General features: G+C 36.5%; 1 protein-coding gene across 5 annotated transcripts in view; it reads left to right on the forward strand.

The window, feature by feature from the left end:
• The window catches only part of HYCC1 (hyccin PI4KA lipid kinase complex subunit 1), a 91,705-nt gene that overhangs the window by 13,856 nt on the left and 50,933 nt on the right, over positions 1–26,916 (forward strand). The window contains exon 2 of one of the 5 annotated variants that reach the window (XM_082472734.1): positions 25,127–25,186. The exons of 3 other annotated variants lie outside the window; for them this stretch is intronic. The gene's annotated coding sequence lies outside the window, so the exon portion shown is untranslated. The remainder of the gene's footprint in view (positions 1–25,126; positions 25,187–26,916) is intronic. One more of the 5 variants, XM_082472735.1, reaches the window with a different exon arrangement.

Consider the following 26,916-nt stretch of genomic DNA (forward strand, 5'->3'; position numbering starts at 1 on the left):
CAGCTTCCTTTTTTTTGTGAAATGGAGATTATATTAATTTACCACTTAGGAAGTCTGTGAGGATTAAATGAAAATTCCCATAAAGCACTTAACAAAGTGCCAGACACATAAGTGCTTGAGAAATGTTAATCGTTATCACAGTATCATCCCTGGACATCTGTTGTTGACACATTTGACTCACACTGTTTTCTAGACTGTATTCCCAATGATGCCAGTTGTGTCTGGACCATAAAGGATCTAATGGGCAAATACACTTGGGAAAATATTTCATTCTAAATAGCTTTCTTGGAGATTCATTAACACAGATATAGCGTATTAAAAGGCTCCGACGAGTCCTTTGATTAAAAAGAAAGAAAACTCTAACTTTCTTGAATAGTTAAATTTTAATAGGGAAAGCCTTTTCTTCTTTGGTACAACTGTTAATATCTTTTAGAACGGTTTGTTTTTGTTTGTTTGGTTTTTTTTTTGTCTGTGTTGGGTCTTCGTTGCTGCACGCGGGCTTTCTCTAGTTGCAGCGAGCGGGGTCTACTCATCATTGAGGTGCACAGGCTTCTCATTGTGTTGCCTTTTGTTGCAGAGCATGGGCTCTAGGCGCACGGGCTTCAGTAGTTGTGGTGCACGGGCTTAGTGGCTCCACTGCATGTGGGATCTTCCCGGAACAGGGATCGAACCTGTGTCCCCTGCATTGGCAGGCGGATTCTTAACCACTGCGCCACCAGGGAAGTCCTAGAACAGTTCTAACAATAGTTTAGGAAGCACTGCCTAAACTATTTATACTGTGTTTACCTGATTTAGTGAATTAATAAGGATAGTGATCTTTTTATTTTCCCCAATTATTTGTACTCTACAATAACAATATGATGTATAGTTGGAAGGAGCCAGGAGTTTGGGATTCTAGTAGAATTTCTGTAACTACCTAGGAGAGTGATCTTGTATTTAGCCTGTATATGTGCCTTTTAAAAGTAACAAAATAAATGAGGAAAATGACTGTAAACAGCTGGTTATATGAAAGATTTGTCATTGAAATAACTTGCCTATTAGATTTGACTTTTTTTCAGCCTTAGTACCAACTGTCATACAACCAGCCTTGCAAATAAGTTATAGGAATAAGAGCTATGTTCGTGATCAAGTCCCTGATATCAAATTCATTATAGAAATAGTCACTAACAAAACTACAGAAGCTTTGAGAAATCTGGTTAAAAATAATTCCTTGGCAAGTTCACATTCTGTATATGGTTAAGAAGTTGAGGTTTGGGTTTTTTTTTTTTTAACATGCTTAATTTAGATTAGTTTGTCACATTCTGATGTTTGCAGCCTAACTTAAATAAAAAATAATAAAATCTATCCTCAAATAGAGATCATTTTTAACATACAGAAATCTGTTGCATTTCTTTACACTAACAATGAAATATCAGAAAGGGAAAGTTAAAAAAAATTCATTTTAAAATTGCACTAAAAAAAAAAAAAAAAAAAAACTTAGGAATAAACCTGACCAAGGAGGTGAGAGATTTATATTATGAGAACTATAAAACATTGATAAGGGAAACTGAAGGTGATTCAAAGAAATGAAAAGATATCCCATGCTCTTGGATTGGAAGAATTAATATTGTTAAAATGGCCATACTATACAAAGAAATCTACAGGTTTAATATGATCCCTATCAAATTAACCATGACATTTTTCACAGAACTAGAACAGATAATCCTAAAATTGATATAGAACCATAAAATGCCAAAGCAATCCTGAGGAAAGAGAACAAAGCTGAAGGCATAACCCTTCCAGATTTCAGACAATACTACAAATCTATAGTAATCAAAACAGCGTGGTATTGGCACAAAAACAGACATATGGATTAATGGAATAGAATGAAGAGCCTGGAAATAAACCCACATACCTGTGGTCAATTCATCTTCAACAAAGTAGGCAAGAATAAACAATGGAGAAAAGACAGTCTCTTCAGCAAGTGGTTTTGGGAAAGCTGGACAGCCGCATATCAATCAATAAAGTTAGAACACACAGTCATACCATACACAAAAATAAACTCAAAATGGCTTAAAGACTTAAATATAAGACACGACACCATAAAACTCCTAGAAGAGAACATAGGCAAAATATTTTCTGACATAAATTGTAGCAGTGTTTTTTTAGGTCAGTCTCCCAAGGCAATAGAAATAAAAGCAAAAACAAACAAATGGGACCTAATCAAACTTATAAGCTTTTGCACAGAAAAGGAAACCATAAACAAAACGAAAAGACAACCTACGGACTGGGAGAAAATATTTGCAAACGATGCGAATGACAAGGGCTTAATTTCCAAAATACACAGAGAGTTCGTACAACTCAACAACAAAAAAACAACTCCAATCAAAAAATGGGCAGAAGACCTAAATAGACATTTCTCCAAAGAAGACATACAGATGGCCAATAAGCACATGAAAAGATGTTCAGCTTTGTTAATTATTAGAGAAATGCAAATCAAAACTACAATGAGGTATCACATCAGGCCAGTCAGAATGGCCATCATTAAAAAGTCTGTAGGGCTTCCCTGGTGGCGCAGTGGTTGAGAGTCTGCCTGCCGATGCAGGGGACACGGGTTCGAGCCCTGGTCTGGCAGGATCCCACATGCCGCGGAGCGACTAAGCCCGTGAGCCACAATTGCTGAGCCTGCGCGTCTGGAGCCTGTGCTCCGCAACGGGAGAGGCCACGATAGTGAGAGGCCCGCGCACCGCGATGAAGAGTGGTCCCCACTTGCCGCGGCTGGAGAAAGCCCTCGCACAGAAACGAAGACCCAACACAGCCATAAATAAATAAATAAATAAATAAATAAATAAATAAATAAATAAATAAAATTAAAAAAAAAAAAAAAAGTCTGTAAATAATAAATGCTGGAGAGGGTGTGGGGAAAAGGAAACCCTCCTACACTGTTGGTGGGAATGTAAATGGGTGTAGTCACTATGGAAAATAGTATGGAGGTTCCTCAAAAAAGTAAGAATTGCCATGTGATCCAGCAATTCCACTCCTGGGCATGTATTCGGAGAAAACTCTAATTCAAAAAGATACATGCACCCCAATGTTCATAGCAGCACTATTTACAATAGCCAAGACATGGAAGCAACCTAAATGTCCATCGACAGAGGAATAGATAAAAGAGGATGTGGTACATACATACAATGGAATAGTACTCAGCCATAAAAAAGAATGAAATAATGCCATTTGCAGAAACATGGATGGACCTAGAGATTATCACACTAAGTGAAGTAAGTCAGAAAGAGAAAGACAGATACCATTATGATATCACTTATATGTGGAACCAAATGATACAAGTGAACTTATTTACGAAACAGAAACAGACTCACAGACATAGGAAACAAACTTATGGTTACCAAATGGGAAAGGGTGTGGGGGAGGGATGAATTAGGAGCTTGGTATTAGCAGATACAAACTACTATATATAAAATAGATAAACAACAAGGTCAAGATCGTACTGTATAGCACATGGAACTATAGTCAATATCCTGTGATAAACCATAATGGAAAAGAATATGAAAAAGCATATATATATATGTATATATATAAAAAACTGAATATATGTATAAAACTGAATATATATATATAACTGAATCACTTTGCTGTACACCAGAAACTAACACAACCTTGTAAATTAAGTGTACTTCAATTAAAAAAAAACCACACCCCTCTAAAAATAAATAGAGATCATTTGTCAAATAGCATTTCCCTAAACCAGTACTAGTAATGATACCTTATATTCATTTATTCATTTATCATTCTGTAATTTAGAGTGTTTTCACATGCTTTATTTTCTTTATTTTTCTGTTATGTGTGGTAGGTAGGGCAGCTATTATTTTTTTCATTTCAGTGTCACTTAACAGTCAAATAAACTTTCTGAGCCTTGGTTTCCATGTTTGCCTGGTCACCTTGGAGTAGTTGGTGGAAACAGAACTCTGGCCCCAGCTGCTGTTCTAATTTTTCCCTGTGCTGTTCTTCAGCATCCTTAGAATATTGTCTTCTGTTGTGCCACTCATTCAAATTCCTTGTCCTAAATATTTCCTATTAATGTAGCCTGGTGTTTTAAAAATCCTCTTACTGTTTTTTTAAGCACCTAAATTTCTGTACATAGTCATGTTTCCCCCATCCTTGTTTGTCCAGTTCGTGTTTTAGATTCAACTATATGGTCTTCATTTAATTTCCATTCAGCTTTACCTTTTGAGATTAAATGCATGATACTAAGCTGTCACAAGACTGTCCTTCGTATAGGTGTTAGCATACTAAAATGTTTGTGCCTGTTTGTGAGTGTGTGAGGGCTGAGAAGGAATTGGTGTAGGTTGTCTGTGGTAGTGATAGTTTTCATTTAATTATGAACTAAACAAGCAAATGGTTTTATTAGCTGTAAAGGTTAATATTTTTCTGATTGGATTATTTATTTTTGAAACATTCAGGAATCTTTTCATAAAATAACATTTTATGAAACTTTTTTCATCTCACCTGCATTGCCAACATCTCTTCATATCATATCCATAGCAGCAAACTTTAATACTTGTACGTTTAAAATGTTTGAAATGTAAAATATCATTTGCCTACTGAATGGCAAAATTCATATAGGTAAAATTAAATTGGAGATTAACATTGAGGTAGAATAAAAAATTTAACTGTCATGTGGGACAGTTATTTATAATTAATATGATTGTCTATCTAGAGTATTTCAGATAATAGACTGAAGAATTATTGGAACTTTGGATATATATTTCAGTAGGATTATTAGAAATAAAATAAACGGAATGCATAGAAAAACAATGGCTTTCCTAGATACTTGAGATAAGCAGTTACAATTAAAAAGAAAAAATGTAAGGTGTAATAAAAAGAGCTCATTTATAATAGCAGTATAAATTAAACCCTATTAGATAACAAAATGCACAAGTAACCTTAGACCCAGCAATGCTTTCTTGTGTCTATCCTATAGAAATACTTGCAGAAATACAAGAAAATTTGTCACAGCATTGTTCAAATAGAAAAATTGGAGAAAACCATTTTAAAGGGCTGGAAAAAATTTCAAAAAAGGGAAATACCTGTAATTTAATAGATTTAGCTAAAATTGTAATAGTCAGGTTTTTTTCCCCCCACAAAAACCTAATTTCTCTGAATGTGTCCTATGGTGTTTTAGTTATCTGTAACTGTGTAACAAATTACCCCAAAACTAAGTGGCTTAAAAATAACAAAGATGTATTTTTCTCATGATTTTATGGGTTGACTGGGTTCAGCTGGCAGTTTTGCCTTTGCATGGCTAAAAGCAGTCTAGCTGAAACCACTGTGCAGCTGCATTCATGTGGGAGCTTGGCTGTGTCTGAAATCCCCAAGATGGCCTCTCATCCTCCAAGGCCTTTCTTCACATGGCTTCTCATTCACATGTCTATCCCTGAGCTTTTACAGTATGGTGGCTACCTTCTAAAAGGGTATTTCAAGAGGACATGCCTGAGGTGCAAACTTCTATTAAGCCTCTGCTGGCATCATGTTTGGTAAAGGCCACTGTTCAAAACAGGTCACATTGCCAAGCCCAGCATCAGTGTGGGAGAGGACTACACAAAGGTGTAAAATGGTAGGAAGGGTTGTTTGTTGAAGGCCATAAATATAATAGTAATAGTCTACCTCACATGAAGAAAAATGTCCAGGATATATTAGATGGAAAAAGATCAAGTCTCTGTGGAGAGTGATTCCATTTTAGGGGGGAGAGGGGAAATCAAAACACAAATTGACCATCATATTATATCAGTTGGAATGCAGAAGCAGTTATAAAGATCCAATTATGTTCTGTTAAGCCAAGACATTAAAGAAATTTGCAAAAATGTGAAACAGAACCACTCTTCTCAATAATTTTTTTGTTTGGAGATTATTAAAAATATGTCGATATATAATAGGTTTATTATTGTAATAAAATTTAAAATTTTATCATTAAAAATTTCAAATATAATAAATGTCAGTAAATATATACACCATAAACAAAAGCTCTTTGGGGTTCTCAATAATTTTTAAGAGTAAGGAGTTTTGAGAACTGTTGATTATATATTGATGGTATATGCATAGAAAAAAGTTTGAAATAATACAAAATAGTACAACAGTGCTTTCCTTTGAAGAGTGGGATAGCAACAGTGAGATGGATGAACATTTCTTTTAATTATGTGGAAAAGATTTAAGTGTAGCAATGAAAGAAAAATCCAATAAAGAAAAATATTAGTGGAGATGGGCGATTAATGTTCTGTGAAAGTGTTTATAGTTTTTTGGTTTGTTTTCTTTCTTAATGGAAATTTTGTAATTTTTTTGTAGTTTCTTAATAAGCAGAACCCTGTTTTACACTCTACATTGTTGGTTTTGTGTATTTCACATAATTTTATCATGATTCTAGTACTTGTAATTATTCCTGTAGAAAATATAGGGTGCTGTCTTGATTCATTTTCCCCCTCAGCTATGCTTCTCCCTTCCTTTGCCATCTGGATTACAGCCTCCTGTGGACACAGATCATATTTTACTGTTCTTTTGCTAACAGTACAAAGTAATAGAAACACTTTGTATTATACTCAGTAGGCACTCAAGGGCTTGTTGAATTATTAACGTTGCAATTTGAATATATAGTAATATTGATTTTTTGCATGTATAAAAATATTGAGTGAGTTATACACATGATCGATTCTCATCCTATGTCTGTTTTTGCCTAGTCTTGTTCTCTTTTTTTGTTCCCACTCTGACCCTGCCTGCCCTACAGTCTGGGTAAAGTGTATGAGCTAGACAGGGGATGTATAACAAATTTGTATCAACTTGAGGTCCTGGTCTAGTGAATATGTAAAAAGCAGTACTGATCACTATACTACTTACTTATTACTTATACAATAATCATGTCAATGAATGGTATTGAGGTAATTTTTGTAGTTTGAAACTTTTATAATCTGTCAACATAAACTTTACAATTTGTGTCTTAGTTATCATGGTTTCATGGACTTTGATTTACTGAAGTAATACTTGAATCATTCAGTATATACTGTAATTATATTTTATAAAAGACGCTACATACATTTTGGAAAATCTTATTTCAGCCAATAATTGCTCTTGTAGATTTATACCCAATATTAAATTTGAAATAACTCAATTTCTGATACTTCTGTTTTTAAAGAAATGCATAACTTATGTTAGTCAACTCTTTAGAATTCTTGTAAAATTCTAGTAATATTTTCTAAGTCAAGGTCAATCAATCAATCTTTAAACCAATCAATCAGGTGATGCTGTTGTGGCTGATAGATGCAGTGCCATAGTTCTCTACTGACAGTTTTCCTTGCCACCCATATACTTCATCAGCCTAGGCTCTGAGTTTTTCCTGGGTAGGTTGTAAAAAACAGGAGTAAAAGGAAGATATAGTAGAGAAGAAAAGCATACAGACTTGGAGGTTGGAGTGGCATGATGCATTTTGGAGAATAGCAGTAAGTAAAATTTAGATAGGTAAATTATGGCTGTATTATAAGGGGAGCTTGAGGTAGAAGATCTGATAGGTATGATGTGGAAAAGTGTCATAGTATGTTTCAGGAGAAAAGCAGTGTTTCAGGAAGATTAGTTTGGCAGTAATGCATATGGTGTCCTGGAGAAGAAACAGAAGCAGGAAGGCTGTGTGAACTGAGCCTGCAGAGGCAATAAAGACCCAGACTGAGGGTGTAGCTATAGAGATGGAGAGCAGTTGGCAAATTTGACAGGCATTATGAAGAATGAAATTTATTCCTTTACTCAACAAATATTTATTAAATACTTGACTGTATATATTTATGCTTCTAATATCTGGACTGAACTTTGCCTATAATTACAATGCAATTTTAAACTTTAAAATTATGTACACCGGTGGTGAAGTTCTTACTATTCTCTTTTCTGGTGATTTGTAATTTTAAAAATAGTTAATCTTCTAGACCTTTCTAAAATGAAGAGCAAACGCTTCTTAATCTTCCAAAATAATTTGAACTTTATTTGATTAACAAATTGAAACCAGCTACTTAATTATACATATAAGAAATCCTCTGGCAAGCAAATGGAAGTTCTTAAACAGAGGGCTTTATTTTTTAAGAAAGCTTGCATTTATATTTGTGAACGATTAAGAATGTTATAGCGCATGGAATTCCCTGGTGGTCCAGTGGTTAGGACTCCGAGCTCTCACTGTGAGGGCCCGGGTTCAAGGGGTTCAGTTCCTGGTCGGGGAACTAAGATCCCACAAGCCAAGCAGTGCGGCCCCCCCCGCGCCCCCCAAAAAAGGATGTTCTAGTGCATAAAAAAGTCTTTTCATTACAGTCTTATAATGCCAACTATCACTTTGTGCCATACTTTTAGCATCTTGTTAGTATGATTTCTACATCAAGCAATGCTTAAAATAGGTTGTTGGTTTAAAACAAACTGAAAAGTACTTTAATTTCAAGGTCATTTTCTCTGGTTAAAGCCAATAACAAAAGTAGGTATGAATCCACTCAAAGAGCCACATTAATCATTCTTACCAGATAAAGATTTTCCTTAAGTAATGTTGATAACACATAATAATTTGCATGTTGGAATATAAGTATGAGGGCAGAGTGAGGCAATGGAGGTAAATCTTCATGTTATAAATAATTTATACCTTAGTGTGTTGATGAGAAAGACTGGAAAATTTCAATTTTAATGGTATTGTCTTCATTGACAACAAGCAAAAGTAATTTTTTCTTCTTACTGTCATACTGTAAATATACTGCCTATAACATTGCTTTTTTTTTTCCCCTATTAGATCCCAATGAAAGCCCTGGCTTTTAATGCCTTCATTCTGTTGGAACTAATATTTTGTTTTCTGTGTTGTCTTCCTGGACAGTCATAAGATTCATTGTTGTAATTCTTGTATACTTTTATTAATTTTTTCCTTGATATTTCTCCTGTTATCTATTTCAGAGATTTCTATTTCATTGGCTGATCTGGAACCTTCCTCAGCATAGGCCCCTATTCTTTCTTCATTCTAAACATTGAAAATGCCCAGCAATACCACTACTGGGCATATACCCTGAGAAAACCATAATTCAGAAAGAGACATGTACCACAATGTTCATTGCAGCACTGTTTACAATAGCCAGGACATGGAAGCAACCTAAGTGTCCATTGACAGATGAATGGATAAAGAAGATGTGGCACATATATACAATTAAATATTACTCAGCCATAAAAAGAAACAAAATTGAGTTATTTGTAGTGAGGTGGATGGGCCTAGAGTCTGTCATACAGAGTGAAGTAAGTCAGAAAGAGAAAAACAAATACCGTATGCTAACACATATATATGGAATCTAAAAAAAAATGGTTCTGAAGAACCTAGGGGCAGGACAGGAATAAAGACGCAGACGTAGAGAATGGACTTGAGGACATGGGGGCGGGGAAGGGTAAGCTGGGACGAAGTGAGAGAGTAGCATTGACATACATACACTACCATGTGTAAAATAGATAGCTAGTGGGAAGCAGCTGCATGGCACAGGGAGATCAGCTTGGTGCTTTGTGACCACCTAGAGGGGTGGGATAGGGAGGGTGGGAGGGAGGCGCAAGAGGGAGGGGATATGGGGATATATATATACATATAGCTGATTCACTTTGTTATACAGCAGAAACTAACACAACATTGTAAAGCAATTATACTCCAATAAAGATGTTAAAAAAATAAACATTGAAAATGGATTTTTATCATGGATACTTACTTAGTTTGGGGCCTCCTGTACTTAACCTGTGTCCACTTTGGGAAAAGTCATTTATTGTCATTGCACTAATAATTGCTTATACATGGATAGCTTACGACACATCTCTAGCTTTGTTTCCTTACTTTTTCTCTAGTACAAAATTCCTTGCTCTGAGGATCACTTTTTTTTTTTTTTTTTTTTTTTTTAAATCATTCAGGGCCACTTTGGACAGAGGCTCTGATTCTTTTTTTTACATTTTTTTTAAATTTTACTTATTTATTTATAGCTGTGTTGGGTCTTCGTTTCTGTGCTGCGGCAAGCGGGGGCCACTCTTCATCACGGTGCGCGGGCCCCTCACCATCGAGGCCTCTCGTGTTGCGGAGCACGGGCTCCAGACGCGCAGGCTCAGCAATTGTGGCTCACGGGCCCAGTTGCTCCGCGGCATGTGGGATCTTCCCAGACCAGGGCTCGAACCCGTGTCCCCTGCATTGGCAGGCGGACTCTCAACCACTGCGCCACCAGGGAAGCCCCTCAGGATCACTTTTATTGCATGCTATGATGTCAGCTACCATGGAGGGCTAATTAACAAGGTAAATGTTATATTAAAAACACAGAATGGAATTCAGGGCCCAAGCTAGCAAAGGTTCAAAGGTTTGCTCACTTTTTCATTCACTGAGCAAATGTTTATGTATCTATTATGTGTGAGTCAGTTTAAAAAGGCTAAATTGTAACTTAGATTTTTAAGAATTGATTAGATAAGTATAAGATAGGAGTGACCTAGTTTGGAAGCAGTTTGTACGAAAAAAGTCTTGGGGTTTAGCTTACTGCAAGCATAATATCATCTCTTTCTGTGACACTTGATTACAAAGGAAAGTAAAAAAAAAATTTAGGTTTCCCTGATTGAAATGTTGTGTCCTTGTATTCAGCTTGTTAGATTTCTCCTAGGATATTATATCTATAGTAGATCGTAGATCGTTTACCATTCCTGCTCACGCAAAGCCCCTTCGAAATAAACCTGCATCTATATTCGTCTGTATTCGTCTATATCTTTGATTTCAACTGTAGGACCAAGGGGAGATATCTGTCCAAGGATGGGCAGTCTTCAGGCTGGCCAATTTCCAGAGTGGCTAGTTGAGTTGTGGTCATGATCAAAATAAGGAACTGGTACAATCAGATTTATTTGAAGAATTTAGGTTTGGGAAATTGAGAAATGCAGATTTGATGCAGAGGAGAGTGTGTGTCTGGAGCAGAAAGGTCGTGATAATTAGGACTAGAATAGCCATAATGGGACATAGGCAGGATGAGTAAGTTAGAAAGCCATTCAGCAAATGAAGAATGGAACATCAACACTATGAAAGCAACATATATTCATCCTATGCTTTGAGATGTGGGAACTGGACATACGGCTTTTGTGGTCTTCTGCATATATCCCTTTCTGTAACATTAAGATGGTACATTGTTGTAACAGTTTACTAAACTTTCTTTTGAATAATTAATTTTTATATATGGATGTAGGATGAGCAGGGATTTTAAGAGTTTTCTAGATTATCTCTCAATTTTCATGAGATTTTACTTATAAAATCCTGGACAGATGAAAAATCTATCATAATCTTAAAGAATTTTGGAAATTGTATGTTTTCTCTCAGTAGCCTATTTTATATTGAGGTTTCCAATAATAAGGGTTATTAATTATTTTATCAAACCTGAATCCCTTATTGTATCATTTAAATTAAAATTTTTCATTAGTTTCAAAATTGCAAAGATCTATACTATAAAGAAGAATATCAAGGTGAAATTTTTTTAAACTGAAAATTTAAATGAAATCATTTGACATCTCAGGAAAATTCTGAGGTGCTGGCCTCAGGATATGTACAAACTAAGATTGTTTATACCTAATGAATAAAAACAACTTTTTTTTTTAAACATCTTTATTGGAGTATAATTGTTTACATTGTTGTGTTAGTTGCTGCTATATAACAAAGTGAATCAGCTATATGTATACATACATCTCCATATCCCCTCCCTCTTGCGTCTCCCACCCTCTCTATCTCACCCCTCTAGGTGGTCACAAAGCACGAGCTGATCTCCCTGTGCTATTAAAAGCAACTTTTATGTAATATAGTGAGAACTGTGAAGGTTACTGTGATAAGTTGGCTCCGTTGATTAAACATAGCATTTAAGATAGGATGATTATTAGTCAGTGAGTTTTGTTTTGCTTTGTGGCTATGGACTTCTCCAGACTTTGAATTCTAGCCAACCGTATCACAATGTCTGCCGTTATTAACAGTAGGATCAGGCAAAAACTATATATACATCAGCAGAATGTAAACACATTTATTAGACATTCATAGATTATATCCTATTTATAATAGGTTTAACTACAAGTTTTCAGAGAAAAATCTAATTCCTTGATGGCAGGGATCATGTCTTGAAAAATCTAATATTCTCTGATAGGAGTTAGCACAGTGCCTTGCACTAAAAAGTTATGTCCTACATGTTTGATTAAGATAGGTGTTCTGGTTATCTATTGATGCCTAACAAACCATTCCCAAACTTAGTGGCTTCAAACAGCAAATATTTTTGATCTCTCACAGATCTGAGGCTGACTAGATTTAGAATGGCAGATCTGCTTCATGTTGTCAGCTGAAGCTACAGTCATCTGGAGGCTTGGCTTGGTTAGAATATCCAAAATGGCTCAGTCTCATGGCTGGTACTTGGTACTGACTCTCAGTTGGTAGCTCAGCCGGGCCTCAGTTCTTTTCCATGCAACCTTTCATGATGGTGTGGGCTTCTTACAGTATGGTGTTTGGATTCTAAACACATGAAAGTGGAAGCTGCAGATTTCCTAAGGCCTGGCCTCAGAAGTTTCACAGCATTGTGTTCACTGCATTCTTTTGGTGAAAGCAGCACATGGGGCTAGTCCAGATATCAAAGTGTTTTTTTTTCCTCACTTCTATTATTTAAATTCAAATCAGATATCCGTTCCCTGGACAAAAGGTTCTTCTGAAGTCCTGGAGGATTTGAAAAGAATAGAAAGATAGAAATGAGAAATGAGAAGAGGGATTGCTACCTTTCTTCGAATTGTCCTCCCTTTTCCAAAAGAAACACACTGGCCTGGTTGCCGTAATACATTGGTATCCCAACATGATTTTATTTGTCCTTGGGGTAGGCAAAAGATGTTGAATGCAAAAAACATTTCATGTAGTAAAAATCTCTGCTCTATTTTTAATAACCAGATACTTGTCTGTGATTATGGGGAAAATAGGCCTAAGTTATGGGTCTTTGGAAAGACTTCTCACACCTCTTCTACTGGCCTATAAATTATATTCCTTCTCCCTGTGCCCTGAGAGGAAACTTTATTCACTTGAGGAGTCGAGTAGGCAATGAGGCAATCAGCAGCACTTCTTTTCAAGCACCAGCACAGGTACCCTCCTGTTTCATAGGGCTCTCCAGTTGACTGGTCATTTTCTAAGCAGTAAAATCACTATTTTAAATTAATTTTATTCTGTAACATAATCTGAACATTTCCTTCTGCTCTGTTTTCCTGAAACTCAGCTAGAAATCTTGATAATCTTCTGGTGGCACTTAATTTACTGCAATGGCCCCATTTTGTAGGACAGAAGTTTAAAACTTTGTGATGTGTCACAATCCATTTATAGAAATTTGTTCTTTAGACTTATAGAAACTTGATTTTCATGACATATAAAGCAAATGGTTTTAAAAGATTCAGTAGTAATTTATAGTTAATACTTCATGATGCAAGGGATGATGTGAAATAATAGTAAAAATATTTTTTAGAGTTTTACAGTGCAAGTTATAAGTACATTTTTTTTCTTTTTATGTTCTTCCTATTGGATAAGAGTAAAACATTTATAATAAGTTATATGTCTTTTGTGACAACATTTTTATGATATGCTTTCTGGAACGTTCCTTGAGGAATTCAGTAATCATTATTAGGGTTAAAATTAAAATATAATGTGGGGGATTGAAGAAAAAGATATTAGATTTAGAAAGGTTTTATTGCATACTGAAAATATAAAAAATTAATTTCACACATTACTAACTCTGCTTGTGAAATACTGCATAGAATCCTAGCGAGCTTTCTAATATAATTTTAAGTACTCTGTTCCAAGATATATTTGAGAAAAATAGGAAGTTAGATACACAGCAGGAAATACCTATTTTAATTTTGTTCTTTTGCCTTTGAGAAGAATAAAGATTTTTTTAATGTGAGAGTATATGTTGAATATTGCTTGAGAGATCTAATTAAGTTTATAAAGCTTTAAAGTTATGTAATCAAGACATTGCCATAAATGTTAAAAGATTACATATTAGATATGAAATGTGGGGGTGGGATAGCAACTGTAGAGAACCTCTTGCTGCGTACTGGTGGAGAGAGAAAAGTTTTAAATCGCTCTTTCAATTTTGTGGTCATTTTGCTTCTAAAGACTAGGGAGGTCTTTAGTGGTACCTATAGTCATAACTTACCATGGAAGCCAGGTCTAATGGAAAGAAAATTTTTTTACAGTGTCGCAATGTGTGGTAAGGACAAAGAAAAACTTCTGTAAACTGACACACGCTATTGGTTTTTCATCTTCTATTTCTCTAGCTACTTGTACTACATTTTATAAAATTCCATTAACCTCTTTCTCATATAATGCATTAATATTTCAGGTCCCATTTTTAATCTTTATACATTTTCTATTTCTCTTAAGATACTTTTCCTTTTTTGAAATTTATAAAAACTTGTCATCTGAGAGAATTTTAAAGTTTTACCATATTTAGGTTTGTTTTGAACTGGCTTGACTTGGTAATTTAAAATTACATGAATGCCAGTTGAAATTTTCACTTCATAATTTTATGGTATAGTTTAATATTTCTGTGAAATTATACATTTAATTAAAAATATTTCTACATTGTACTGAAGATTTTTGACTCCATGTAAAGACAACTAAAATGCTTGAGTATATTACTGTTCCTAAAGAAAACACAACTAATGATAAGTCAACTAATGATTTGAATTTTCATTCATGTTTATAATTCAGTACTGTAATTATTTTCCTTTTTTAACTTAAAACAACTAGATAAGAAATCTCTTTATAAATTAGTCTCTTTGTCACCTCAGTTAGTGCAGAGAATAAGTTATAATGGAAAAGAATTTGCCCCTTAGGGTTAAGAAGCCCTTGTGTAACCAAGTATTATGAAAGTTACTGAAATCGAAGCTTTAACGAAGAATGGTATAGAATGTTATCAGAAGACATGAATATCTTTGAAGTGATCTTAATCCCACTGTTGGAAGGTGCTTTCAGATTACACTTGTGTCAGATAATATACTACATTACTTTATATACGGTAAAATAAATTTACCTTTAAAAATTAGAAATGTTTGTACTAATTTCATTTCAGATCTGCTCTCCACAGTGGCTGGTGTCTTTCTACATTACTGCTTATTCATGGATAGTTTTACAACGTATCTCTAGCTCTGATTCCTTACTTTTTCTCTAGTACAAAATTCCTTGCTTTCAGGATCACTTTTATTGCATGCTATGATGTCAGCTACCATGGAGGGCTAATTAATAAGGCGAATGTTATATTAAAAACACAGAATGGAATTCAGGGCCCAAACTAGCAAAGATTCCAAGGTTTGTTCACTTACTCATTCACTGGGCAAATGTTTGTGTATCTATTATGTGTGAGTCAATTTTAAAGGGCTAAATTGTAACTTAGATTTTAAATAATAAATTAGATAATAAGTACAAGATAGGAGTAACCTGGTTTGGAAGCAGTTTGTATGAGATAAGTGTTTGGATTTAGCTGACTCCAAGCATAATATGAGCTCTTTCTGTGAGACTTGATTTACTGATACAAGAAGCTCAACTAACCCTAAGCAGGATAAATTCAAAGAAAAACACACCTAGATTTATCATAGGCTGCTGAAAACCAAAAATGAAGAGAAAACTTCATATAAGAAAATTTAGGCTTCATATAAGCTTATTTCAGATATCTCATGGCACGCATACCTTAGATGATTCACTAGAAGAACTCACAGGATTCAGGCAGTTATACTCACAATGCTTTATTACAGTGAAAGCATATAAAGCTGAATCAGTAAAGGAAAAAGATGCATCAGGTAGAGTCAGGAGGAAACCAGACACAAGCTTTCAAAGTCCTCCCTCATAGTGATCACATGGGACACACTTTTTCTCCTGCAGTGAACTGCAGCAACACACGCAAAGTATTACTGACCAACTCACTAAAGCTGACATGAAAAGAAATAGAAGAATTTTAATAGCTCTACATCTGTTAGAGAAATTGAATTCTTTGGGTAGGCAATAATTTCTTAAATGGGGCACAGAAAATACTACTCATGAAAGAAAAAATGATAAATTGGACTTCATCAAAATTAAAACCTTCTGTTATTTAAAAAATACCATTAAGGAACCAAGATGGCAGAGTAGAAGGATGTGCTCTCACTCCCTCTTGCGAGAACACCAGAATCACAACTAGCTGCTGGACAATCATCGACAGGAGGACACTGGAACTCACCAAAAAAGATACCCCCCATCCAAAGACAAAGGAGAAGCCACAATGAGACGGTAGGAGGGGCGCAATCATAGTAAAATTAAATCCCATAACTGCTGGGTGGATGACTCACAGACTGGAGAACACTTATACCACAGAAGTCCACCCACTGGAGTGAAGGTTCTGAGCCCCACGTCAGGCTTCCCAACCTGGAGGTCCAGCAACGGGAGGAGGAATTCCTAGAGAATCAGACTTTGAAGGCTAGTGGGATTTGATTGCAGGACTTCGACAGGACTGGGGGAACAGAGACTCCACGCTTGGAGGGCACACACAAAGTAGTGTGTGCATCGGGACCTAGGGGAAGGAGCAGTGACCCCATAGGAGACTGAACCAGACCTACCTGCTAGTGTTAGAGGGTCTCCTGCAGAGGTGGGGGACGGCTGTGGCTCACCGTGGGGACAAAGACACTGGCAGCAGAAGTTCCGGGAAGTACTCCTTGCTGTGTGAGCCCTCCCAGAGTCCGCCATTAGCCCCACCAAAGAGCCCAGGTAGGCTCCAGTGTTGGGTTGCCTCGGGCCAAACAACAGGGAGGGAACGCAGCCCCACCCATGAGCAGTCAAGCGGATTAAAGTTTCACTGAGCTGTGCCCAACAGAGCAACAGTCAGCTCTACCCACCACCAGTCCCTCCCATCAGGAAACTTGCACAAGCCTCTTAGATAGCCACATCCACCATAGGGCAGACAGCAGAAGCAAGAAGAACTACAGTCCTGCAGCCTGTGGAACAAAAACCACATTCACAGAAAGATAGACAAGATGAAAAGGCAGAGAGCTATGTACCGGATGAAGGAACAAGATAAAACCCCAGAAAAACAACTAAATGAAGTGGAGATAGGCAACCTTCCAGAAAAAGAATTCAGAATAATGATAGTGAAGATGATCCAGGACCTCGGAAAAAGAATGAAGGCAAAGATTGAGAAGATGCAAGAAATGTTTAACAAAGACCTAGGAGAATTAAAGAACAAACAAACAGATGAACAATACAATAACTGAAATGAAAAACACAATAGAAGGGATCAAGAGCAGAATAACTGAGGCAGAAGAACGGATAAGTGACCTGGAAGACAGAATGGTGGAATTCACTGCTGCGGAACAGACTAAAGAAAAAAGAATGAAAAGAAATGTAGACAGCCTAAGAGACCTCTGGGACAACATTAAACGCAACAACATTCGCATTATAGGGGTCCCAGCAGGAGAAGAGAGAGAGAAAGGACCCGAGAAAATATTTGAAGAGATTATAGTTGAAAACTTCCCTAACATGGGAAAGGAAATAGCCACCCAAGTCCAGGAAACACGGAGAGTCCCAAGCAGGATAAACCCAAGGAGATACATGCCGAGACAGGTAGTAATCAAATTGGCAAAAATTAAAAAGACAAAGAAGAACTATTGAAAGCAGCAAGGGAAAAACAACAAATAACATACAAGGGAACTCCCATAAGGTTAACAGCTGATTTCTCAGCAGAAACTCTACAAGCCAGAAGGGAGTGGCATGATATACTTAAAGTGATGAAAGGGGAGAACCTACAACCAAGATTACTCTACCTGACAAGGATCTCATTCAGATTCGATGGAGAAATCAAAAGCTTTACAGACAAGCAAAAGCTAAGAGAATTCAGCACCACCAAACCAGCTCTACAACAAATGCTAAAGGAACTTCTCTAAGTGGGAAACACAAGAGAAGAAAAGGACCTACAAAAACAAACCCAAAACAATTAAGAAAATGGTCATAGGAACATACATATCAATAATTACCTTAAACATGAATGGATTAAATGTTCCAAACAAAAGACACAGGCTTGCTGTATGGATACAAAAACAAGACCCATATATATGCTGTTTACAGGAGACCCACTTCAGACCTAGGAACACATACAGACTGAAAGTGAGGGGATGGAAAAAGATATTCCATGCAAATGGAAATCAAAAGAAAGCTGGAGTAGCAATACTCGTATCAGATAAAATAGACTTTAAAATAAAGAATGTTACAGGAGACAAGGAAGGACACTACATAATGATCAAGGGATCAATCCAAGAAGAAGATATAACAATTATAAATATATATGCACCCAACATAGGAGCACCTCAATACCTAGGGCAACTGCTAACAGCTATGAAAGAGGAAATTGACAGTAACACAATAATAGTGGGGGACTTTAACAGCTCACTTACACCAATGGACAGATCATCCAAAATGAAAATAAATAAGGAAACAGAAGCTTTAAATGACACAATAGACCAGATAGATTTAATTGATATTTATAGGACATTCCATCCAAAAAAGCAGATTACACTTTCTTCTCAAGTGCGCAGGGAACATTCTCCAGGATAGATCACATCTTGGGTCACAAATCAAGCCTCAGTAAATTTAAGAAAATTGAAATCATATCAAGCATCTTTTCTGACCACAATGCTATGAGATTAGAAATGAATTACAGGGAAAAAAACATAAAAAACACAAACACATGGAGGCTAAACAATACGTTACTAAATAACCAAGAGATCACTGAAGAAATCAAAAAGGAAATCAAAAATACCTAGAGACAAATGACAATGAAAACACGACGATCCAAAACCTATGGGATACAGCAAAAGCAGTTCTAAGAGGGAAGTTTATAGCTATACAAGCCTACTTCAAGAAACAAGAAAAATCTCAAATAAACAATCTAACCTTACACCTGAAGGAACTAGAGAAAGAAGAACAAACAAAACCCAAAGTTAGCAGAAGGAAAGAAATCATAAAGATCAGAGCAGAAATAAATGAAATAGAAACAAAGAAAACAATGCCAAAGATCAATAAAACTAAAAGCTGGCTCTTTGAGAAGATAAACAAAATTGATAAACCATTAACCAGACTCATCAAGAAAAAGAGGGAGAGGACTCAAATCAATAAAATTAGAAATGAAAAAGAAGTTACAACAGACAACAGAGAAATACAAAGCATCCTAAGAGACTACTACAATCAACTCTGTGCAAATAAAATGGACAACCTGGAAGAAATGGACAAATTCTTAGGTATAATCTTCCAAGACTGAACCAGAAAGAAATAGAAAATATGAACAGACCAATCACAAGTAATGAAATTGAAACTGTGATTAAAAATCTTCCAACAAACAAAAGTCCAGGACCCGATGGCTTCACAGGTGAATTCTATCAAACATTTAGAGAAGAGCTAACATCCATCCTTCTCAAACTCTTCCAAAAAATTGTGGAGGAAGGAACACTCCCAAACTCATTCTATGAGGCCACCATCACCCTGATACCAAAACCAGACAAAGATACTACAAAAAAAGAAAATTACAGACCAATATCACTGATGAATATGATGCAAAAATCTTCAACAAAATTCTAGCAAACAGAATCCAGCAGCACACGAAAAGGATCATACACCTTGATCAAGTGGGATTTATCCCAGGGATACAAGGATTCTTCAATATATGCAAATCAATCAATGTGATACATCATAGTAACAAATTTAAGAATAAAAACCATATGATCATCTCAATAGATGCAGAAAAAGCTTTTGACAAAATTCAACACCCATTTATGATAAAAACTCTCCAGAAAGTGGGCATAGAGGGAACCTGCCTCAACATAATAAAGGTCATATGTGACAAACCCACAGCAAACATCATTCTCAATGGTGAAAAACTGAGAGCATTTTCTCTAAGATCAGGAACAAGACAACATGTCCACTCTCGCCACTATTATTCAACATAGTTTTGGAAGTCCTAGCCACGGCAATCAGAGAAGAAAAAGAAAAGGAATACAAATTGGAAAAGAGGAAGTAAAACTGTCACTGTTTGCAGATGACATGATCCCATACATAGAGAATCCTAAAGATGCCACCAGAAAACTACTAGAGCTAGTCAATGAATTTGGTAAAGTTGCAGGATACAAAATTAATGCATAGAAATCTCTTGCATTCCTATACACTAATGATGAAATATCTGAAAGAGAAATTAAGGAAACACTTCCATTTACCATTGCAACAAAAAGAATAAAATACCTAGGAATAAACCTACCTAGGGAGACAAAAGACCTGTATGCAGAAAACTATAAGACACTGCTGAAAGAAATTAAAGATGATATGAACAGATGGAGAGATATACCATGTTCTCGGATTGGAAGAATCAATATTGTGAAAATGACTGTACTACCCAAAGCAATCTACAGATTCAGTGCAATCCCTATCAAATTACCAATGGCTTTTTTTTACAGAACTAGAACAAAAAATCTTAAAATTTGTATGGAGACACAAAAGACCCCGAATAGCCAAAGCACTCTTGAGGGAAAAAAACGGAGCTGGAGGAATCAGACTCCCTGACTTCAGACTATACTACAAAGCCACAGTAATCAAGACAATATGGTACTGGCACAAAAACAGAAACATAGATCCATGAAACAAGATAGAAAGCCCAGAGATAAACCCACACACCTATGGTCAACTAATCTATGACAAAGGAGGCAAGGATATACAATGGAGAAAAGACAGTCTCTTCAGTAAGTGGTGCTGGGAGAATTGGACAGCTACATGTAAAAGAATGAAATTAGAACACTCCCTAACACCACACACAAAAATAAACTCAAAATGGATTAGAGACCTAAATGTAAGACCGGACACTATAAAACTCTTAGAGGAAAAGAAAACATAGGAGGAACACTCTTTGACATAAATCACAGCAAGATCTTTTTTGATCCACCTCCTAGAGTAATGGAAATAAAAACAAAAATAAACAAATGGGACCTAATGAAACTTCAAAGCTTTTTGCACAGCAAAGGAAACCATAAACAAGACGAAACGACAACCCTCAGAATGGGAGAAAATATTTGCTCTCGAATCAACAGACAAAGGATTAATGTCCAAAATGTATAAACAGCTCATGCAGCTCAATATTAAAGAAACAAACAACCCAATCCAAAAATGGGCAGAAGACCTAAATAGACATTTCTCCAAAGAAGACCTACAGATGGCCACGAAGCACATGAAAAGCTGCTCAGCATCACTAATTATTAGAGAAATGCAAATCAAAACTACAATGAGGTATCACCTCACAGCAGTTAGAATGGGCATCATCAGAAAATCTACAAACAAATGCTGGAGAAGGTGTGGAGAAAACGGAACCCTCTTGCACTGTTGGTGGGAATGTAAAGTGATACAACCACTATGGAGAACAGTATGGAGGTTCCTTAAAAAACTAAAAGTAAAATTACCATATGATCCAGCAATCCCACTACTGGGCATATACCCAGAGCAAACCATAATTCAAAAAGACACATGCACCCTAATGTTCATTGCAGCACTCTTTACAATAGCCAGGTCATGGAAGCAACCTAAATGCCCATCGACAGACGAATGGATAAAGAAGAGGTGGTACATATATACAATGGAATATTACTCAGCCATAAAAAGGAACGAAATTGGGTCATTTGTTGAGATGTGGTTGGATCTAGAGACTGTCATACAGAGTGAAGTGAGTCAGAAAGAGAAAAACGAATATCGTATATTAACGCATTTATGTGGAACCTAGAAACATGGTACAGATGAACCAGTTTGCAGGACAGAAATAGAGACACAGATGTAGAGAACAAATGTATGGACACCAAGCGGGGAAAGCGGCGGGTGGGGGTGGTGGTGGTGGTGTGGTGAATTGGAGATTGGGATTGACATGTATACACTGATGTGTATAAAATTGATGACTAATAAGAACCCGTTGTATAAAAAAAAAAAAAGAAAAAAAAAAAGAAAATAAAGGGGCACGTCACAAACCAGGAGAAAATATTTGCAAAACAAATCTAAATCCAAAATATAATAAAAACACTTAAAACTCAGTAAGACGTATAACCTGATTATAAATGGGCAAACAACTTGTAGAATCACTTCACAAAAGAAGATATGTTAATGACCAATAGGTTCATGGAAAGATATTCAACATTAGTTATGATAGAAATGTAAATTGAAATGATGAAATGCCACTATATACTCACTAGAATGGCTAAAATTTTAATTAATTAATTAATTAATATATTTTTTGGCTGCGCTGGGTCCTCATTGCTGCACGTGGGCTTTCTCTAGTTGCGGTGAACGGGGGCTACTCTTCGTTGTGGTGCGTGGGCTTCTCATTGCGGTGGCTTCTCTTGTTGCAGAGCTCGGGCTCTCGTGTGCAGGCTTCAGTAGTTGTGGCTCGCGGGCTCTAGAGCACAGGGTCAGTAGCTGTGGCGCACGGGCTTAGTTGCTCCACAGCATGTGGGATCTTCCCGGACCAGGGCTCACACCCGTGTCCCCTTCATTGGCAGGTGGATTCTTAACCACTGCGCCACCAGGGAAGTCCCTAGAATGACTAAAATTTTTAAAGGTGTTAATATCAAACAAATGTTGATGAGGGTTAGAGGAACTGAAAATCTTATAAATTGTTGCTGGAAATGTAAAATAGTGTAGCCATTTTGGAAACAGTTTGGCTGTTGTGTGTGTGCGTGTGTGTGTGTGTATAAAGTTAAAATATGTAGTTATTATATGACTTAGTAACTCTACTCCTAGGTGTTTTACCAAGGTAAATAAAAAGGTTTATATACAAATCGTTCCAGTTACTGTTGCTGCATACCCATCCCAAATTTAATAGCGTAAATTAAAGTCAGTTTATTATGCTCTTGGATTCTGTAGGTCAGGCTTTCAGAAAAGGCACATGAAGATGACTTTTCTCTCTTGCACAATGTGGCCTCAGCTGAGCAGTTTCAAAGGCTAGGGGTAATCTGACAGCTGGGGGCTAGAATTATCTGAAGACTCCCTCACTCCCAAGTCTGATGGTTGATACTGACTGTTAGCTGGGACTGAGTAGGATTGTCACTGGAGAACACCTACATGTGGTCTTCCCATATTACTCTTTGGGCATTTTCGTAATACAGTGGATAGGTTCCAAGAATGATGGTCCCACAGAAAATCAGGTAGAAGCTATATCACCTTATATGATCTAGCCATAGTAACAAGCTTGCCTAGATTCAAGGAGAGGTTACATTGATTCTACTTCTTGAAGAAAGGTGTGTCCAAGTCATCTTGTAAGAAGACTATGTTGTGGTCATCCTCAGACAATATAGTCTGCCACATGAATATTTATAGCAGCTTGGTTCATGATAGCTCCAAACTGGAAGTAATCCATGTGCCCATCAACAGGTGAATAGGTAAACATATTGTGGTATATTCATACAATAAAAAAAGAATAAGCTATTGCTATACTCAACAGCATGAATAAATCTCAAAAACATTATGCTGAGAAAATGAAGCCAGACGCAAGTATACATAATGTATGATTCCATTTATATGAAGTTCTTGAACAGACTGAAGTAATCTATAGTGGTAGAAATCAAATCAGTAGTTGACTGGGATAGGGGGTTGAAGGATTGACAGGAAAGGATGTATGCATAGAACTGTACACTTAAAATGTGTACATTTTATTGTGTATAAATTATACCTCAAAGTTGATTTCTAAAAACTAAAAAAAAAATGTTGTGAGGGGAGGTAGGAATTAAAAACAAGCATACAACTCTTTTGAGAAGTTTGAGTATAAAACAGAAGCAGAGAAATGTGAAAATAGCTGAAGAGGAAATAAGGTTGAGAGTTTTTTAGGGGGAGTGAGTTAGTAGAGAGGGAGAAATTTAATTAGGGAGAGGAGACTCGTTGGAGCAATTTCTTTAGGTAGACAAGAAAGGATGGTTGTGGTGTGTAATTCAAAGGATTGGCCGCAGATAGGATCATGGACAGTTCATTTATAGTTAACAGAAGGGAAGATGGAGTATAAAGATACAGATGCTTTAAGATTGGTAGACATTTGGGAGTTTGTGGAAGTTCTCTTCTGATTGGTCAGTGAAGTAGGAATTAAAATCATCAGCTGAGAGTAGGAATGGGGAGATGGTTTTGGGGTTTTGAGGATCAGGTAGAATGCACGAAACAATTAAATGGGACAGTAGCAAAGTGAATGGGCTATGGGGAGGAGGACACTGCATGATTGCCAGGCAGCAGTAAGAGCTCGAGTCAGGTTCTTGGTCATAAGCTTCAGGTGTTGTTTTAGTTGTTTTCTCCACCTTGTTCAGCTGCATGGTGCTCACATGGACTAGGTGGAGAGTTGGATTTTACCAAAATTATATTTTTGCTAAAGGAGTAAAACTAGTAAGAGCAAAGGAGTTGAGGGAGCATATTCAAAATGGTGATTATAATTGACTAAAGAATTTGAAATGGGTAAGGAGAGAAAGGAGAAGGTTGGAAGGTGACATTAGATTCAGGTATGGTCAAAACGTTTAGGGGTCTGAGTACATAAAAGTGTGTGCCGAAAAGATAAGAGGAGCGATCAGAGTGGGTAATGACAAGGACTAGGGTAATGGTTCTCCAAGTATCATCTTGAGACCTCTCGGGGTCTTGAAGACCTTTTCATGGTGTCTGCAAGCTCAAAACTATTTTCGTAATAATACTTGGACTTTTGTCTTTTTCACTCCCATTTATGAGTAGACAGTGGCTACATGATAAGTGATGACTAATGAAATATGTGCTCATGTGTTCTTGTGCTTTTAAATTTTGTTTTGTTTTTGAATACAGTAAATGTCAATTGGATTGGATCCTAGAACAGAAATACATCAGAGCCTCAATAATGTTTTAAACAATTTTAGATTTATAGAAAAGTTTCAAAGATAGTACAGAGAATTCCTGTATACCCCAAACCCAGTTTCAGTTTCTCCTAATGTCATCTTATATTGCCATTGTACATTTGTCATTACTATTACTTTGCTATTAACTAAATTTCAGACTTTTTTTTTTTTTATTACTCTCTCTTTTCTTTTCTAGGATCCAATTCAGGAGACCATATTGCATGTAGTTGTTATGTCACCTTAGTCTGTCTGGTCTGTGAGTCTCAGCATTTTTTATTTTTCATGACTTTTTAGTTTTGAGGAATTTAGGTCAGATATTTTGTAAAACATCCCTCAAATCGAGTTTCTTCTAATGTTTGTATCATGATTATACTGCGTTTATGGCTTTTTAGAGGTAAGGTGCCCTTCTCATCATATCAGGGGTACATGATATTCACATGACATCATGGGTGATGTTAACCTTGATCAAGGCAGTTTTTATCAGATTTCTCCACTATAAAGTTACTGTTTTCCTCTTTCCATACTCTTCTTTGGAAGGAAATCACTATGTCCAGCCCATTCTCGCTGGGGAGGCAGAGACTAAACTCCTCCTAGAGGGGGAATTACCTATATATATTATTTGGAATTCTTCTGAAAAAAAGATTTGTCTCTTATTCTCTAATATTTATTTATTTATTTAGTCATTTATTTATATCAATATGGACTCATGTATATTTATTTTATACGTTAGGTAATAATTCACTACTACGTTATTTGTTCTGTTGCTCAAATTGTTCCAACTTTGACCACTGGGTGTTCTTTCAGGTTGGCTCAATATTTAAAAGTATAGATGTTTGGTCTAGTTTATGATCATAGGATTGAGTTCCTGAGGCAGGGAAGAAGACAGTATTGTTGTAGGAGATTTTTAGGAATTAAGAGTTCAGGGAGTGAGAAGGAAGAGTAGTTTCAAAGCATGACAGTGAGCCAGAGCTAAAATCATCTAGAAACGAAAGGGAGGGATTGAATGATAGATGACAGCTTTGAGTTTCGGAACAGCGTTGGGTGGATGGTTCGAGGGGAGAGAGGGAGAATGATCTGAAATGGTAATATTACCTCTAGGGCCAGTGGTTTCTTCCAGGGCTATGAGAGAAAAAGCAGTCCTCTTTGAGAAGATTGCAGGGAAAGTAGTGTCTTCAGAGGAGAGCCAGGCTTCTTGTTAGAACAAGAAGAAAGTGACAGTGAGAGAACTGTTGAAGATATAGACGATTTTGCTGGTAACAGATTGTCAATTCCAGAAGGCACAGTGAAAGAGAACCTTCTTCCAGAATTAGAGTGGAATAGGAGATGAAGGTAAAATAGAGGGCCCACAAAGAGTTACGAAGATCAGTGTGCAAGGGCTGAGTGTAACCTGGGAGCTGTAGTTTCTTGTGGTTCCTGACATCAACAGGGGGGAAGGAAAAATGACTTTAGTCCTGGTGGAGGCAGGTAGTGGTGGCAAGGCTGTGAAAGTTTCTGGGGGGAGCTGTTTTGAGGTCTCCCTTTTGAGCTCTGCAGAGGAAGGCAAAGAAGTATGGAGAGGGACAATTTTACTGAGTATTCATGTGAACTCAGTTATGCAATTGAGGGCTCCCATTTGATCTCTATCGAGTGAATGATAAGAGACCTGGAGCTGTCTGGTGTTACTAATGTATAATATATATACAGAAAACTGCACAAAACATAAGTGTTCAGCTTGATGAATTTTCACTAAATGAACACACCTGTGTAATCAGCACTTAGATCAAGAAACAGAATATTACCAGAACCCAAGAATTAACTGCCTCAAGAGCAACCACTCTTCTGATTTTTAACAAAATTGATTAATTTTGCCTGTTCTGGAAGTTTATATAAATGCAATTGCATAGCGGTACTCTTGTTTGCCTTCCTTTTCCCAATATTGTGACATTGATGTAGTTATAGTTTGCTTATTGTCGTTGTGTAGAACTCCATGTATGATATACTATAATT

This window comes from Balaenoptera physalus, assembly GCF_965194825.1.
Source record: "Balaenoptera physalus genome assembly, chromosome: 8".
Classification (NCBI taxonomy): Eukaryota; Metazoa; Chordata; class Mammalia; order Artiodactyla; family Balaenopteridae; genus Balaenoptera; species Balaenoptera physalus.